This window comes from Macaca mulatta, chromosome 1 (genome assembly GCF_049350105.2).
Source record: "Macaca mulatta isolate MMU2019108-1 chromosome 1, T2T-MMU8v2.0, whole genome shotgun sequence".
Taxonomy (NCBI): domain Eukaryota; kingdom Metazoa; phylum Chordata; class Mammalia; order Primates; family Cercopithecidae; genus Macaca; species Macaca mulatta.
This window is the reverse complement of record NC_133406.1, coordinates 138,638,465-138,657,851: the sequence shown is the minus strand read 5'-3', so window position 1 is coordinate 138,657,851 and position 19,387 is coordinate 138,638,465. Positions and strand designations below refer to the sequence as shown.

At 34.0% G+C, this 19,387-nt stretch overlaps 1 long non-coding RNA gene across 1 annotated transcript in view; it reads left to right on the top strand.

The window, feature by feature from the left end:
• The first annotated feature begins 4,250 nt into the window (after window positions 1-4,250).
• Window positions 4,251-19,387, top strand: part of LOC144337797 (uncharacterized) — a 114,961-nt gene continuing 99,824 nt past the window's right edge. Inside the window, exons 1-2 of the long non-coding RNA XR_013411318.1 lie at window positions 4,251-4,380; window positions 11,020-11,117. This is a non-coding gene — a long non-coding RNA (uncharacterized LOC144337797). The remainder of the gene's footprint in view (window positions 4,381-11,019; window positions 11,118-19,387) is intronic.

Here is a 19,387-nt window from a genome sequence, read left to right as displayed (position 1 = left end):
TTTTTTTATTATAATACATCCATCGCTGTATGGGAAAGCAGGAAGGGATCTGCCAATGATACGTAAGAAAATAATGTGGGTAAAAAATTATCTTGGTGTAAAACACAGAGTTTTATATGTTAACTTTCCTCTTAATCTAGGAAATACTTTTCAGGAAATAAATAACATTTACAGACAATTGAATTGAAACTATTGACTATAGAGTGATGCAGTTGTTTCAAGATATGTATGATCATCTGTTAACATTCTGGGTGAGATATTTAATCATACTTTTAATTTGCCTTTGAGGGTGCATCACCCAGTACAATTTCCATTTAATGATTAAATATTCAATATGACTTATTCTATTAAGTAAAGTAACATGGAAACTTGTCTAGTATAAGACAAAAACCAGGCCCAATATATAAAATAATACATAATGCTTGCTATTAAAAGCTGAGAGAGTCTTCCAGTAACAGAAGGAATTGCCTCTCTTATTTATTTATTTATTTATTTATTTATTTATTATTATTATTATACTTTAAGTTCTAGGGTACATGTGCATAGCGTGCAGGTTTGTTACATATGTATACTTGTGCCATGTTGATGTGCTGCACCCATCAACTTGTCAGCACCCATCAACTCGTCATTTACATTAGGTATAACAATCAATGATAATTTGACAGACATACACAGGAATATTCCTTGAGCTTCCTTAAAGTTTCGCTTGTCCTTTCATGAATTGTGTCATGATTAGTGAGCTCCAGATGGTTGACTGGGTGACTTGACGCTGTCATTTATTATTGAGCATTTATTTATTAAAAGAAACATGAGTAGTAACATGCAATATGATGTAAAGTATGAGCTAGAGAAATAGAAACAGCTTGAATTAAAGCTGTAGATGGGCTGTGATTCAATCATAAGATAAGGAATAACATTATAAGGCTACCAGAGGTGTGAGGAATTTACTCAGCAAACACATATTTGAGACATTCTCTGTGCCAGAAATGATGCTAGTAATAGAAGATGAACCAAATATGACATAGTCCTCATCCTAGAAACACTTATTGTAGTCTTGGAATGTAAATAAATACATATAGTATATGACATGCAAAAATATCACTGAACTTGGACAATAGGCGTTAAATCAAAAAATTTTTGGTGAGTGAAAAATTCAGTTTTGTACAGTGGAATGAGTGGGTGTAGAGGGCTGGTTCTTAGACAAGGAGTAAATTCTCTTCTCACTTTCTGAGATTTCCCTTGTAGAAATAGTTTAAACTTAGGTTTTTAGCCAATATCTATGTACCAAGCCATATATAGACTGAGCTTCAGAGCCACAAAGTCACTACCCACTGAACATTTGTACTTGACATTCCAGTATTTCTAGGATAAGGGCTATGTCATATTTGCTTTATCTCCTATTACTAGCATCATTTCTGGCATATTGCCCAAACTCATGTATCCTAACTTGATTTTCCTTTATCTGCATTTCCTATTTCAGTTAATCACTACTGTTCACCCAGTTTCCAAAGCCACCCTAAATTATTCCCTCTAATTCACCTGTCCATGTCCCTAGTCTCTACTTTAATTGTAAACTTCTCTCCTTGACTTTCCTATTGATGTGATTTAGGTATTTGTCACTTATCTCCCAGATTATTATGATGTGCTTATAAATCCTCTCCCTTATTGTAATCATTTACATCTTTTCTATTCCTTAGAGTCCTAGGATTTTTTTTTTTTTTTTTTTTTTTGAGATAGAGTCTCCCTCTGTCGCCCAGGCTGGGGTGCAGTGGTGCAATTTTGGCTCACTGAAACCTCTGCCTCCCAGCTTCAAGTGATTCTCCTGCCTCAGCCTTCTCAGTAGCTGGGACTACAGGCATGCGCCACCATGCCCAGCTAATTTTTGTATTATTAGTACAGACGGGGATTTTGCCATGTTGACCAGGTTGATCTCAACCTGGCCTCAATTGATCTCCCCACCTTGGCCTCCCAAACTGCTGGAATTACAGGCATGAGCCACTGTTCCTGGACCCAGTTTGTTTCTATTATTATTAACAGGACTGTCTTTCTAAAATTTTTCAATGGCTGTCTCTAGAGTTGAGCAAATCCAAACTTCTTATCTAAGACATAAAATATATCATGTTACTTTATATATATATATGCTGTTTGCCTATGCTGTTCCCTCTGCTTGCAATTTCCTTTCCTTACAATTTCCTTTCCTTACCTGAGGCTTATTATCTGTTACAATGCAGTTCATATGTCAATGAGTCAATGAAGGCTCCTCTGCCTCCCTCTTCACATGATATGGCAAACTTCTTGTGGGCAGTCTTAGGAAAATTATTACACATAATAGACTCCCAAAATGTTTATTAAATAAATGAATATTATTAGTGTTAAATAATATCATTATTTTTATTTATGGAGCATTTACTTTATGAAGGCACTGGCTAAGCATTTTAAACATATTATCTCCAATAATCACAACACTTCTGAAAGTAGCTATGATTTTTCTTACCTTATAAATAAGAAAACAGAGGCTCAAAGAAGTTAAGTGAATTTTTATATCTCACATAGCCAGATTATGACAGAAGAGAGATTTGAAATCCAATCTGCCTGATTCTGAGCTTATGAAAACATAACCTGAATTTTAATAACCTTTTATTAAAGACAAGTGAAAATAAGGTTAGCTCATAAGGATAATAGCAAGTTAATTTTCCAGCTGGAATATATAACCATAAGCATAAATATATAAAATGTGGATATTATGTATAATAAAATATAGAATTTCAAGACAGATATAGAATTATATTTAATATAAAACATATTGTTAATAATATAGCATATATTATATATGCATCTATAATTTTATATATAATATAAATTAACATATGTAAACATAATATGCTATATTCATATACTAATGTAATACAAAACTATAAAATAAATGTAATTATATATTACCTAAATTTTTATCTATCCAAAGTATAATTAAACAGAAAAACTTCAAATAAAAAGCGGCAGCTCCTTATTTCATCTTTCACCAAAGTCTCATTTTTAAGATAGTATTATCAAATTATTTTTTATTACAATTTCTTGGGTAATTACTCTCAAATAAAAATGAAACACTTATAATACTGTTTCCTAACTTATGAACTTGATTTCCTATTACAAAAGATGAATATTAAGCTGATTTATAATACCTCATGTCACCTCTCCATGTCTTCCAATTCTGAAAGCTCTCATATTTCTCTTAATTTTGTATTGGTTAATTGCGTGCCTTTATTGTTCTTAAACCCCCATTTCTCTCTACCAGTTTTCTACTGTATCTTTTGATTTCCCTTAATGTAAAAATGGTATTAATGTCCTTCCCTTCCTTACATGTCTCCTTCCCATTCAAATAATCAGCTCTGGCCATGTTTTCCTCTCTTGTTATTTAGGATGATAACTTTTACTTTCCATTCAGTTAGAATTGTTCATCATCTGTGTGTTTGTACGTGTGTGTGTGTGTACTTGCCTTGAAAATTACAACATGCACTTTTTACTTTCCCTGGACGTTGCAAGGACATTAGAACATTTCAATTTGTATGCTATGATTTTCTTACACATACACTTATGCAAATATGGGTAAGTCTACATAAACAGTGACTGTATAAAACAACAAATGGTAATATGTAAAATGTCTGTTTATACAATGTTTTTGAAAAGTATTATTATTGTTTTTTTATACAATCACTTCTCATGTAGTGTCCCACATATTTATCACTTTCATTGCTCTTTTTTTATCTATCTATCTATCTATCTATTTATTTATTTATTTTTCGAGACGGAGGTTCACACTGTCACCCTGGCTGGAGTGCAATGGCACAATCTTGGCTCACTGCAACCTTTGCCTCCCAGGTTAAAGCGATTCTCCTCCCTCAGCCTCCCGAGTAGCTGGGATTACAGGTGCCCACCACCACACTGGGCTAAGTTTTGTATTTTATTAGAGACGGGGTTTCACTATGTTGGCCAGATTCGTCTCGAAATCCTGACCTTATAATCCACCTGCCGCGGCCTTCTTAAATTCTATTACAATATCTTCTATGGTTTAAATGTTTTTTTTCCACCCTCCAAAATTCATGTTAAAACTTAATCCCCATAGCCACAGCATTGGGAGGTGTGGCCTTTGGGAAGTGATTGAGTCATGAGGGCTCTGTCCTCGTGAACAGGACTAGGTGAGCTAATAAAGGGGCTTGCAAGATGGAGTTTATTTCTTTTTCCCTTTCACCATCATCCATGAGAAGACACATTGTTCCATCCAGAGGATGTAGCATCAAGGCATCATCTTAAAAGCAGAGAACAGACTCTTATTTGACACCAGGTGCCAGTGCATTGATCTTGGACTTCCCAGCCTCCAGAACTGTGAGAAAATATGTTTCTGTTGTTTATATCTTACCCAGTCTGTGGTATTTTGTTATAACAGCACAAATGGCCTAAGACAATATCCTAACATTTTGACTCTTTCAAGCAGTTCTCTAGATCATGTTTCATAGTTGCAAGCTCCTTAACAAGATTTTCAAATCAACTTTCAGTTTGTTGTCTGTTATTTGTGCTGGTTCTTTCTTGAAGTTTTTGTCAACACATGCCTCTAGTTATTGTAGCTTGCATGATGAAAATTGTATTTTGAAAAGCTAATTGCTGAAATAATTCAAGATTGAGCATTATGTTTCTTTCCTCCAAGGAAGATTTTCATTTTTTTTGGTCAAGTGCATAAGGGCACTAGCAATTAGTGCTTAATTAAGTTCAGGCCTGAAAGTTTCTATGTAACCCAAATGACTTCAAGCCCAGCAAGGCTTTCCCCAGGACAGTATCTGATGAAGAGACTTTTCTCCATTCGGACAGAATCTGACAGAGATTACAGGTTTCCACATCTCTATAGTCCAGACAAATTCAATGAGGATAATTAGAGAGTTGAAAAATATTTTTCATTGAGGGAGGTTAAAGAAAAAAATGATTCAAAAAATGTATTAAAGTTCAGACTATTTTTAGGACTGCCACAATAGCATAGGGACTACTGCAATGGGGTTTTGCTGTAGGGGAGACAGATTGGGGCCAACTCTGAGTGCAACAAGGAAAAACCATTATTTATAGCCAAAGAGAAGGGTAGGGTTGGAGGGGTTAACGGATGGAAAATTACTATGAGAATGTCAAGGGTAATGGGGGATTATGGCTAAACTGACTTAACCAGGATTCTTTCTGAAGGCAGATCAGGGTGATGATATTCTAAAAGACGGGTGGAGGATGAGAAACTCTGTCAGATATGGAGGATGAATAGGCATCAAGGGTGAGGAACTCTGGATAATCAAACTTGACAGGATTCTTGTAACACCAGGTTCTTGGAGAACATACCTGAGGATGGAGCCTCATTTGCTCAGAGGAGCCTGACTAAAACTTGCTCAGAGACGATCTTTGTCAGGGAGAATGAAAAACATTGGAGTTATTAATGGAGTTATTCTTCCTCAAGATGAAAAATCTAGGTGTTAATTATGGAAAATATGTGAGGAATTACTATTCTATTCTTCATATCTACTCAACAAGGAATAAGAGAAATTAAGCTTGAGGCATCCCAAGCAGGGAGCAAATAGTAGATTTAATGAATGAATAATTCAACTAGTGGACATATAAGGGAAATATTCCAATTTTTCTTCCTTAATATACCATTCTCAATGGATCTTTTTGGTCCATTCTCATTATACTCCTTTCACTGTCAGTTACTTTTCATTGTCAGTTACTGAGGCACAGACCCCAGTAGTACACTAGACATTTCTTATATTGTCCAGTGCCCCTCTTGAAGGATTGTAGTATCTAGCTATCAATTTGGAGAAGATTGCATCTGGACACAAAATGAGAATAATAACTTTTACATTTGTATAGTGCTTTCTGTTATGTCAAAGAGCTTTCTTTTCCATTGCCTCAAGCAATATGGTGTAGTTTAAAAGCTGTGTGTTGTTGGCAGAGCGGTTTGATTTATTTCCACTGTACGACTGGTAAAACTGAATCCCAGAAAGGTTTTTACTTAAGTTCCAACTGGCGACAAAGTGTACGATAAAAGCAGGGGTTTCTAGTCTTACTTTCATTACACTTTAACATGGATGAAACATACCATGCGAAGGAATTCCAGAATTTAAATACTAAGCTTTTTAGTGAATGCAAAGCCATAGTTAAGCTATACAGGCTCCAAACTGCCTACCTAGTTTGCTTTAATCTTCTTCATGTTTGACATGAATGTGGTAGACACCCTTCTTTACCCAGTTATTAAAGTATTTTCTTTATCTGTCTTCTCTCCAATTAGTAATAGTATATCTTGATATTGTTATATTTCCTGAAGATTTAGTCTTGTAATATATTTTCTTTTTTTATCCTTCCTTCCTTGGATTTCCATTCACCTCTCTTTGCCCAGTTGCAGGTAGTCAGGACTTATTCTCCAAAACCTACTTCTTTTCTATTTTCCTTCTAGAATGCTGGTAGCTGCGCAATTAGGCAAGTTCTTCTCTGCTATTTTAAGAAAAAGCCTTCATAGAAAACTAAGTCTCCTTTTGAATATTCACTGTATGGGATTCTTAATGTTGAAATTAATATCTTCCCTTAATTATTAAGCACATAAATAACGTGGAGATATTTAACATGGAGTCTGGTCCATGGTAAATACTCAGTAAATGACAACTATTTCTATTACCATCAATAATAATAAATATTAGGCTTACAACGACAAAGTGTGGATATGTGTTTCCTGGTCTACCAGGCTTGTATAGCATTATGAAAGAATGAAGCAATATTGTGCTGACTTAGAGTGCTCCTCTGGCTGTGGTTTGGTTGTACACTCAAGGTCAGATATCCCATCTCTTAGAACATTGTTTGTGACTATGTATGCATCAGGATTAATAATGTCTTCAGTGACTAAAAGTTAATTTAGCCACAGCTGTGTCAATATAAGAAGCATTACTTTCTGGTGGGATTAGTTTCTGAAATGACATTTTAAGCTAAGGATTTCATCATCTCTATCCCTGAAATATTTTGAGAATGCCTGGAGAATGCAGTGTGGAAAGAGTTTTCTAGATGTGGCTTTTTAAAATGTGAAATCAGATTTGAAGACAGCTTTTAAATAAATTGTGAAGGAGGTTCCGAAGGAGTGAAGTTGTAACTCACTGAGTTTGGGCAGCAGAATTTTTTAAAGCCATAACCAAGATTTAATTTGTTCTGGGGGTAAATTAGCTTTAATTTGGTTGGCTAGGTTTGGAGAGTAACCCTCTCCCAAGCAAGAACCTTTGTGTTTTAGCTCTTAAACATTTGAGAAATGGTTCCATAATGTGAATTAGTTGATGCCAATTGTGACAAAAGTGTGGAAGGTACTGACCCCTATTCAGAGACTACTAAAGCTGCTATTTAATGTAATGTTGCTACATCAGCCCTAGGCCATCTATAAGTCAGACAAGCAGATGGTTATAATGTACACTTTGACATTGTTGATTGTAGAAATAATTAAATAATGCATTAATTTATACATGATAGAAATTTGAACAAAGTCATCCCATTACTCATGAGAAAAACTTGTAAATAAAAATGAAGGACCCAGATACTAGCCAATGGGAGACAAGTTGGCCCTGTATTACTGACCGGTTCTATAAATATTTCCAACTCTTGAGTCTGTGACAAACTGAAAGTGTAAAAGCAATGTATTTTTGCTGACAGGGATACAATAACTCCACTATTAAGTCAAGGAAGGCTTTGAATGAGATCATGATGCAAATGGTTGACATCAGATGAGTTAATTGTTCTGGTTGGCTCTGAAGGGAAGTAGGTGAATGTTTTTCTTCTTGATGAAATCTCAGAGCTATTTACCACAAATGGCACAGACCTCAGATTTATGTTACAACAATGAAGCCTAGCATTATATTTGGTATTCTTTCTTAGAAAAATGAGCCACACGTCCTGTTTTCTGATTGTCTATGATTTCCTCATACTTGATGCTCTACCTCAGAAAAATGAGCCATCTGTAATATTTTCTATGATTGCCTAAGATTTCCTCAGATAGTCACATTAGGCAGAAGCTGTCATGCGAGATCAGACAAAAATCACAAATGAAGGTAATGTAGTTGCAGGAGATACTTTAGAACATCCTCAACATTTTTAGTTTCACAAGATCTGAATCATCTTTTGTTTAGATGAATCGTTTTTACTCTCTAAGCTTCTACAACAAAGCTCAATGTATTTGAAGTGTAATTACCAATATTGAGGATTATAGCCACCTAACTTGGCAGACTATTACTCTTTCTTTGGCTCACTCCTTTAATCAAGGGCATTTTAGGGGCCAAATTTGACAGCTGCAGTGCTGGAGACAGATTGCAAAAAAGGTTCTGGGATAAGTTACATTTTCTCTAACTTTTGTGTCAAAGCAATTGACAATCTATTAGAAAGTTTCATTGTCTACATCAAAGCCAGGAAGGTGTAATGCACCATCTTTCTGGCAGGATTAACAACAGGATAAAGTGATTTTAAAAAAATCTCATTATAGTCACATCTATGGGATTGTGATAGTGAATACTGAGTGTCAACTTGATTGGACTGAAGGATGCAAAGTATTGTTCCTGGGTGTGTCTGTGAGGGTGCTGCCAAAGGAGATTAAAGTTTGAGTCAGTGGACAGGGAGAGGCAGACCCACCCTCAATCTGGGTGGGCACCATCTAATCAGCTGCAAGTGCGGCTACAAGTGCGGCTAGAATAAAGCAGGCAGGAGAAGACGGCAGAGCAAACTTGCTGAGTCTTTTGGCCTTCATCTTTCTCCCATGCTGGATGCTTCCTGTCTTCAAATACCAGACTCCAAGTTTTTCAGCTTTTGAACTCTTGGACTTACACCAGTGGTTTGCCAGGGACTCTTAGGTCTTCTGCCTCAGACTAAAGGCTCCTCTGTCAGTTTTCCTGCGTTTGAGGTTTTGGAACTCATACTGGCTTCCCTGCTCCTCAGCTTGCAGACGGCCTATTGTGGGACTTCACTTTGTGATCGTGCGAGTCAATACTCCTTAATACACTCCTCTAGATATATACATCTATTCTATTAGTTCTGCCCCTTTAGAGAACCCTAACTAATACTGGGATCAAAAGAGGAGAAAAGCAGCCTATTTTTATAGGAAATAAAGGATAGTAGTACATGGTCTTATTCCTCCGGATACTGAAAGTCTCTGAGTAACTCTGCTACATGATAGAGTTGGCTTCCAAAGACTACGGGCTCCAAAAACAAACAAACACACACACACACACACACACACACACACACACACACACACACACACACACAAAAACCCAAAGACTACAGGCTCTAAAATGTCCTTCTTCAGAAATATCAGAACCTGTTGAGGAAAAGCAGCTGCAGCGGCAGCAGCAGTCACACAATAACAGTAACAACAGCATATTCTGGGTTATTCTGACTCGGTACTACTACTGCATCAAGTTATTTTGATTCGTAACCGAATTTAAGAATTGCCAATGAGACTATAACCATACTGATTTCTCCCCAACTCCCTTTTTACTTCTTTTTCTCTCTATCCTTCACCTCCTTTCCTTTCTCCCCTGAAGGTACCAAATGCAACTCCACACAATTACTTCTTTGTTTTTTATACTCCTTGGGATATAAGTGATGTAACTGTTATTTGGTTTAGTTCCCCAGCTGTTCATAAGGACCTCAAAGATCAATGTACCTGTTTAGATATAGCCACACAAAAGCAAAGTATCTGAAGTTTAAGTCAATTTTCCATCTGAACTGCTAATTGGAATACTTCTCTGGAAAGTGAAAGATTCTCATTTTCCTTTGGCTGGCAGTTGGCCAGAGGTGAAGATGTGAGCTTTTGACAAAGTCAACATTCTTGGCTCCTATTGCCTAGGTTTTCGTTGAACGATAGTCTTAATCTCGTATGTCAATGGTGTGTGGTCCTATCTCTTCTTTGAGTGTGTTTTTTATATTTTAAGAAATGTTTTGAGTAGGTGCATCTTGAAAGGACTTTGTGGTTAAAGATTGGAAGTTAAGTTGGTGTTGCTTATAGTTAATTGAGCATGTTGCACCAGAAGGTAGATAACAATTGGGCTACAGCAGAGGTTAACTTGCATTTTTTTTTTTTTTTTTGCAATTTACAATAAATATAGACATTAAAGCTAAAGGATTATCAGAATTTAACTTCTGATCAGATAGCCGACAACAGTTCCCTATGATAACTATGCTAGTTTATAATTTTTTAAATACATAATCTTTAGCATTGGCTCACATATGCCCTCTATTTGTGAATGTACTCAAAGAATATTATCTCATAAAACTTTAAAAATGATTATTTTGACTCTGGAAACTTAGTAAATATAATTCAAACCGAAGGATTTTTGAAAAACTTTTTTCCCTCCTTTCTGGGGATGTTTTCTTGAGTTTGAAGAAGGTTAATTGCTAATTCTTTATCATCCAAAGTGGCAGCTTCCTTATTATAATGCTATATCATACACTGGAATGCCCCTTATCTAACATGACTGACTAATTATTAAAATACTCAATTTTTTTTTCTCCAGCTGTTTGGTTTCTGAGTAAACAAATTGCTAAGTTCAATTGGCTTCCATTTGCACTTCATTGCTTCTTGACAGCAAATACTCCGCAAAAATGAGTTGCCTCTGGGTGTTTATAATCTCCAAGGGCAGAAGAAACAAATGTGTGCATGATTTTGCTAACTGAAAAACTAAAAGCCACCCTCATTAAAAATCTAACACACTTTAAAACTATTGCACAATATGATTTCTTAAACTTTGTAAAGACAGTGTCTGTTCTTAGAATCCCCAAATTCATTAATTTGATATTTTAAGATGTGATTTTATTAAATGAAAGCAAAGGCCTTATCTTCAAGGAATAGGATCACCCTCTATTGATGGCATACAAATATAGTTGTATGTAGACAATTCAGAATTGCTTTCATCCTGATTAAGCAGAGTTACATGATTAAAAAGTTAACAAGAGTGCTGATTTACTTTCTAACAGATTTAGTTCAGCCTGGTGTGATTGCATTTCAGAATCTGTAAAAAATGGACTCCCAATGCTGTGACAGTATTTTTTCTGCTGTGGTGTCTGTGAAGCAGGTATTGTAATACACATCAGAATTGTAATTTTGTCACAGATTTGGTGGTTTCGTCAGCTCCCAAGACCAGATTTATTTGTAGAGTTTGGACTTTTTTTGTTTCTGTCATGTCTCAGGGAAAGGATGACACACAATGTAGAGTTCAATATATACCTGTCCCTTAGAATCTGTGGAGAATTGGTTCTAGGACCCCCACAGATACAAAAATCCCCTGTGATGTTCAAGTCCTTTATATAAAATGGAATATTTGCATATAAGTCATGCACAACCTTCTGTATACTTTAAATCATCTCTAGATTATTTATAATGCTATAAATGTGCTGGGTGAATAGTTGTTACACTGTGTTTTTATTTGCATTATTTTAAAATATTTTATTATTATTTATTTATATGTTTTTCCAAATATTTTCCATCTGGTTGATTGAACACACAGATGCAGAACTGGACTATGAAGGGTAGACTGCAGTTTTATGCAAGAACAAGATTGTGAAAAGAAAAAGAAATTGGAAATATACCTTGGAGAGAAATGTACTTATTTCATTCTGTAGATGACAAAGTGGTCAGGAGGCTGCTCTTTGAAGTTGTATAAACAACTTCAAAGATTGTTGAAACTTGATTCAAAGATTGTGTTAGAGACCCAGGGCTACCAGTTTTTAGCTCAGTGATGTTGAGCAAGTTACTAGCGTGTAATAATAGTATCTACCTCCTTAGGTCACTGTGAAGATAATGTAAAATATTGCATATAAAGTGATTAACCCAGAACCTGACAGAGACAAAGGTAACAGGAATTATTTATTATTATCATCATCATAATTATTGTTGTTGCTAATAGACACCTTACATTACATGTGAAAAGTCCACTACATGAATGCACATGGGATTTTTCTTATTATTTGTTAGGTCTTTAAATATCTATGAAATGAGTGTCGGGGCTACAAACCACAATGTCTCCATGAATTAAAGGTTAAGAGAGCAGTACCAGAGTGGATTCAGGACAGGCTTTAAACTTTGGGAAGGCAAAGGTTCACCTTGATAATAGAAATGAAAATTCTTTTAAATGTATATAAATATGTTTTATATCACCTTCTTTACAACCATATGAGTTAAGAGTTATCTTGTCAAGTTTTAAGTAAACTGAAGTTTAAAGATGCTAAATTACCTGCCTAAGATCACACAGTAGGCAAAGCTAAAATTTGAATTTGGATTTGGCTGACTTCAGTGAAAAGTTCCTTTTTTTTCCTTCCTTTTTTCCTCCCTCCCTATCTTACTTCCTATCTTCCTTCCTTCTTTTTTTTCTTTTATTTTTTCATTATTTTTTATTGATACATAATAATTATATGTATTTATGAGACACATGATATTTTGATCCATATATATAAAACATGTAATGATCAAATTAGGGTAATTGGGATATCCATCATCTCAAATATTTATCATTTCCTAGTGTTGGGAACACTCAAAATCTTCTTTTGTAGCTATTTTTGAAGTATACTGTACATTCTTGTTAACTACAATCATCTTAGTGGGTTATAAAACACCAGAACTTATTCCTTTCATCTGACTACTTCTATACCATTAGCCAGTCTTTCTTCATCTCTCACTTCCCCTTCCCCTTCCAAAACTTTGGCAACTACCATTCTACTCACTTCCTCCATGATACCAGCTTTTTTAGTTCCCATGCATGAGGAAAAACATGAAATATTCTCTTTCTGTGCCTGGTTTATTTCACTTCACATAATGTTCCCCAGGCTCATTTGTGTTACTGCAAATGACAAAATTTCATTCTTTTCTTATGACTGAATAGTATTGCATTGTGTATATATACCACATTTTCTTTATCCATTCATTTGTTGGTGGATACAAGTTGATTCCATATTTTGACTATTGTGAATAGTGCTGCAATGAACATGGGAATGCAGACAATCTTTTGACATACTGATTTTCTTTTCTTTGTACGTCTAGCTGGCACTGGGATTATTGGATCTTGTGTTATTTCTATTATTAGTTTTTTGGGAAATCTTCATACTATTTTCCATAATGATTGTATGAATTCCCACCAACAGTGTGTGAGAGTTTCCTTTTCTCCCCATCCTTACTAACATTTTTTATTTTTTGTCTGATAATAGCCATTGTGACCTGGGTAAGATAATCTCATTATGGTTTTTATTTCATTTCCCTAATATTTAGTAATGTTGAGTATGTTTTCATATACTTGTTGGTGATTTGTAGGCCTTCTTTTGAGAAGTGTCTATTCAGATCATTTGCCCATTTTTAACTGGATTATTTGTCTTTTATGTTTTTAGTAGTTGGAATTCTTTATATATTCTGCTTATTGAACCCTTGTCATCTGAACAGTTCAGTTTCTAAACATTTTCTCCCATTCTGTAGCTTATCTCTTCACTACGTTGATTGTTTCCTTTGCTGCACAGAGCTTTTTAGCTTGAAATAATTGAATTTGTCTATTTTTTGTTTGGTTGTCTATGCTTTTGAGGTCTTAATAAAAAAATCTGCCCAGACTAACATCCTGAAGCACTTACTCAATGTTTTCTTCTAGTAGTTGCATAGTTTCAGGTGTTACATTTAAGCCTTTCATCAATTTTGATGTGATTTCTATATATGGTGAGAGATATGGATCTAGTTTTATTCATCTACATATGAATATAGTTTTCCCATAACCATTTATTGAAGAAACTGTCCTTTCCTCAGTGTGTGTTCTTGGTCCTTTGTCTAAAGTGAGTTGGATGTATTAATAAATAAATTTATTTATGTGTTCTTTATTCTTTTGCACTGATGTCTCTGTTTTTATGTATGCCATTACTGTGTTTATTTGGTTATTATAGCTTTGCAGTATATTTTGTGGTCAGGCAGTGTTATGCCTTCAGTTTTATTCTTTTTGTTCAGAATTGCTTTGACTATTTGGGGTCTTTTGTGTTTTCCTACAAATTTTAGAATGCTTTTTCCTATTTCTGTGAAAAATATCATTGGTAGTTTGATAGGGATTACACTGATTCTCTAGACCACCTTAAATAATATGGACCTTTTAACAATATTAATTCTTCCAATCCATGAATATAGAAAGGATTTCCATTTATTTGTGTCCTTTAATTTCTTTCATTATGTTTTGTAGTTTTTATTGTAGAGATCTTTTACCTCCTGATTAAATTTATTACTAGGTTTTTTTGTAGCTATTGTTAATGGGATTGCTTTCTTGATAGTTTCTGATTATTCACTAACACCTATAAATTCTACTTATTTTTATGTGTATTTTATATCTTTCAACTTTACTGCATTTGTCTATCTGTTCTAACAGATTTTTGGCTAAGTCTTTAGGTTTTTCTAAATATAAGATTATGTTTTCTGCAAAAAAAGACACATTGATGTATTTCTTTCCAATTTGGATGCCCTTTATTTTTATTCTCTTGCCTAATTGCTCTGGCTAGGACTTCCAGTACTATATTGAGGAAAAGTGATGAAAATAGAGATTCTTGTTTGTGTTCCAGACCTTGGAGAAAAGGTTTTCAAATTTTCCCCATTTAGTATGAAGTTAGCTGTGGGTTTGTCATATGTGACTTTTATTGTTTCAATCTATGTTTCTTTTATATCCATTTTTTGAGAGTTTTCCTCATGAAGAGATGTTGAATTTTATTAAATGATTATTCAGCATGGATTGAAATAATTATATGATTTTTGTTATTTGTTCTGTTAATGTGATATATCATGGTTATTGATTGATTTGTGTATGTTGAACCATCCTTGCATTCCTAGCTGAATCCTATTTGATCATAGGGAATGATCTTTTTGATATGCTGTTGAATTCAATTTGCTAGTATTGAGAATTTTTGCTTTTATGTTTGTTTATTAGGGATATCGGTCTGTAGTTTTCTTTCTTTCCTTTTTTTTTTTTTTTTTTTTAAATTATGTTCTTACCTGGTTTTGCTATTAGGGTAATGATGGCTTCAAAGCACAAACTTGAAAGTATTTTCTCCTCTTCAAAGTTTTTGGAGTTTGAGTAGAATTGGTATTAGCTCTTTAAAAGTTTAGTGGAGTTCACTAATAAACCCAGCAGGTCCTGGGTTTTGTTTGATGAGATACTTTTTATTACAGCTTTAGTCTTATTATTTGCTGTTAGTATGTTCAGATTTTCTATTTATTCACGGTTCAATCATGGTAGGCTGTATGTTTCCAGAAGTTTATTTACTTATTCTAGGTTTTCCAATTCATTGGCATATTCATTGTTTCTTTATTGATTTTTTACTTATTCTAGGTTTTCTAATTCATTGGCATATTCGTTGTTTCTTTGTTGATTTTTTTGCCTGGATGGTATGTCCATTGCTAAAAGTGGGGTGTTGAAGTTTCCTACTATTATTGTATTGCAGTCTGTCTCCCCCTTTAGATCTATTAATGTTTGATTTATATATTTGGATGCTACAGTGTTGGGTGTACATATACTTACAATTGTTATATTTTTATTATGAATTAATTCTTTTGTCATTATATAATAGTAGTCTCTACTGATCATTTTTTATGTCTGTACTATCAGTTGTAATGTCTCTTTTTCATCTCTGATTTTATTAATTTGGGTCTTCTCTCTTTTTTCTTAGTCTAGGTAAAGTTTTGTTGATTTTGTTTATCTCTTCAAGAAACCAACTTTTTATAATTTATCTTTTGTATTGTTTTGTAGTCTCAGTTTCATTTATTTCTTCTGTGATCTTTATTATTTATTTTCTCCTACTAATTTTGAGTTTGGTCTTGATTTTCTAGTTCCTTAAGGTATAGCATTACCTTGTTTATTTGAACTCTTTCTACTTTTTAAATGTAGATGTTTATTGCTATAAACTTTCCTCTAGTACTACTTTCTCTGTATCTTATAGTTTCTGGTATGTTGTGTTTCAATTTTTCATTTATTTCAAAAACTTTTAAAATTTCCTTCTTAATTTCTTCTTTGACTCATTGGTAATTCAGGAACATGTTGTTTAGTTTCTATGTATTTGTAAGATTCCTAAAGGTTTTCTTGTTATTGAATTCTGCTTTTACTCAATTATGGTCAGAAAAGATACTTGATATGATTTCAACTTTTTTGAATTTATTGAAACTTGTTTTGTGACCTAACATATGGTCTATTCTGCAGAATGATCAATGTGCTAATAAGAAGACTATATATTCTGTAAATGTTAGGTCCTTTTGGTTTAGAATATAGTTGTAACTTAAATGTTTCTTTGTTGATTTTTTTTTTGTCTGGATGGTATATTCATTGCTAAAAGTGGGGTGTTGAAGTTCCCTACTATTACTGTATTTCAGTATATCTCTCCCTTTAGATCTATTAATGTTTGATTTATATATTTGGATGCTCTGGTGTTGGGTGCATATATATTTACAATTCTTATATTTTTATTATGAATTGACTCTTTTTTCATTATACAATGACCCTTTCTGTCTTTTTTCATAGTTTTTGAGGTAAAGTATATTTTATGTGATATATATATATGTTCTCCTTCTCTTCTTTGGTTTTAATTTATATGGAATATCATTTTCCATCCCCTTACATTCAGTTTGTGTGTTTCTATACAGATGAAGTGAGCTTTTTGTGGTCAACATATTGTCAGGTCCTGTTTTTTTAATCTAGCAATCCACTCTGTGTCATTTAATCAAAGAATTTAGTCAATTTGCATTTAATTTTATTACTGATAGGTAAGTACTTACTGCTGCCATTATGTTACTTGTTTTCTGGCTCTAAAGTTACTCCTGTCTTTAATTCTTCTTTTCCTACTGTCTTACTTTGTGGTTAAGTGATTTTCTCAGGTAATATACTTTAATTAACTATTTTTTATTTTTAGGGTATCTCTTAGAGGTTTTTGCTTTGTGGTTACCATGTAGATCACAAAAAAAAAAAAAAAAAACCTTTTAATTATAAAAAGTATAATAATGATGACTAGTTTGATCTCAAAGAAAAAATAAAAACAAGCAATAAACTGTAAAACTACATATTTTACCTCAATTTCTACAAAACTTTGACTTTTTGTTGTCTCAATTTGTGCATCTTTAATATGGCTTATCTCTTAAATTGTGGTAGTTATTATTTCTGATAGATTTGTCTTTTTATCTTAATACTAAATATATGAATAGTTTATACATCACAATTACAGTATTAAACTATTTTAATTTGTCTGTGTACTTACTTTTACCACTGAGTTTTATACCTTCAGATTTTTTCTTGTTGAACTTCAGCACCCTTTTCTTTCTAATTGGAAAACTTTAACATTTCTTGTAAGACAGGTCTGATGTTGATTAATTCTTTCAGCTTAGTTTTTCTGAAAGTCTTTATCTCCCCGTTTGTGAAGGATAGTTTTGCTGAATACAATATTCTTGGTTGACAGTTTTACTCCTTTCACACTTTGAATATGTCATCCCACTTCCTCTTGGCATGTAAAGTTTCTGCTGAGAAGTCTATTGCCACATGAATCACAGCTCCCAAATATGTTATTTGCATCTTTTTCCTTTGGAATCCTCTCTTTGTTCTTAACCTTTCAGAGTTCAATCAATTATATGTCCTGAGGTATACTTATTTGGATAGAATCTCTTTGGTGACCTTTGATTTTCCTGTATCTGGATACTTATATCTTTTTGTAGGATTGGAAAGCTTTCTTTTATTATTTCTTTGAATAAATTCTGACTCCTTACAATTTTTCAGTTCCCTTTTAAAGGCCAATAACTCTTAGATTTGCTCTTTTGAGACTATCCTCTAGCTCTTGTAAGTATTTTTCATTATTTTTTCCTCTGACTGTGTATTTTCAAATATCCTGTCTTTGTACTCACTGATTCTTCTGCTTGATTTATTCTAATATTAAGATCCTTCAATAGATTTTCCAATTTAACTGTATTTCTTACCTCTAGTATATCTGTTTCATTTTTTAAAATTATTTCAACCTCTTTATTAAATTTCTTTGATACATTTCTGAATTGCTTTTCTGTGTTATCTTGGAGTTCACTGAATTTCCTCAAACTGCTATTTTGAATTATTGATCTAAGAGCTCACACATTGTCATCTCATTGGGATCAGTCACTGTCTTCTTATTTTTTACATTTAAGGAGGTCATGTTTCCTCATTTGCTTTTATTTCTTATAAACCTCTGTTTATATCATTGCACTGAGGGATTAATCATTTACCTCAGTTTGTGCTGTTTGGCCTGATTTATTTTTTTCTAGTGCATGTCTCTTCATAGGTATTATGTTGATTGAGTTCCCCTGGCCCGAGATTGCTGCCTCTTTTATAGCACTAGATGGTACCCTAAGCCTAGGTTTGCCATGGCTCTTGCAAAAGTTAATCTGCTCTTCCTGAATATTGGGGGATCCCAAAGAGTACCCCTGGCTATTCAGGAAGACTGGCTAGATGTTTGTGGCCAGAGGACCCATGGAGCATGTACCCTACAGTATTATGCTGCTAAACAGCCCCCCTGATTTGTCAGAGTATAGACACTTCTTCTTTGGCCAAGTCAAAGAATAGCTACCAAATTTTATGAGCAGAATGTTACTAGCCCCACCCTACTCTTTTTCTCTAGCTTACCTCAGGAATTTTTGCCCTACAGATCATTCACAATGCTTCCATTGGGTTGTGGCAGGAACAATTATCATGCAAAACACAAAACACACACACACACACACAAAAACCAAGATGATGGGGAACTTGGCTGTCTGCCTTGATTTTACTTTTCCCAGTGTAGAAACTGAAGTGTAGGGTGACTTTTTCTGTGTGGTACGTAGCAGCTTCAGGAAGGGGCATTGCAGTTAGAGTGGTCCATTTCTTTTATCATCTGGTGGCAGATTTTTGCTTATCTGTGATCCCAGTGACTGTCACAGACTTAATTTTGAGTTCTGAGATATTTCTGGTGATAACCTTGGCACTAGGTAGTTGGTTTTGTTTTTGGAGGGGGAGAACAACTGAGAAAGCCAGATTGCTTCTGCTCTTATTTTGGTGCTCTCTCTCTCTGTCTCTCTCTCCTGTGCATCACTGCCACTTTTGATATAGAGTTTTTGAAACCGTCTTCTGACATTGTAATTTTTCTGATTAATACTATAATTGTTTCTGTTTAAGTTAAAACATAGAAAAGCACAAAATGATAAAAAGATAACCTGCAATCTTATCACCATGAGTTAGTCACCCAACAATTTTAGCATTTATCTGCTAATCTCATAATTAACTAATTGCTGCTTTTTGATGCATTATACTTTAGCATATAGAGAAACTAGTTTTTGGCTCCTCTTAGCTTTTCCAGA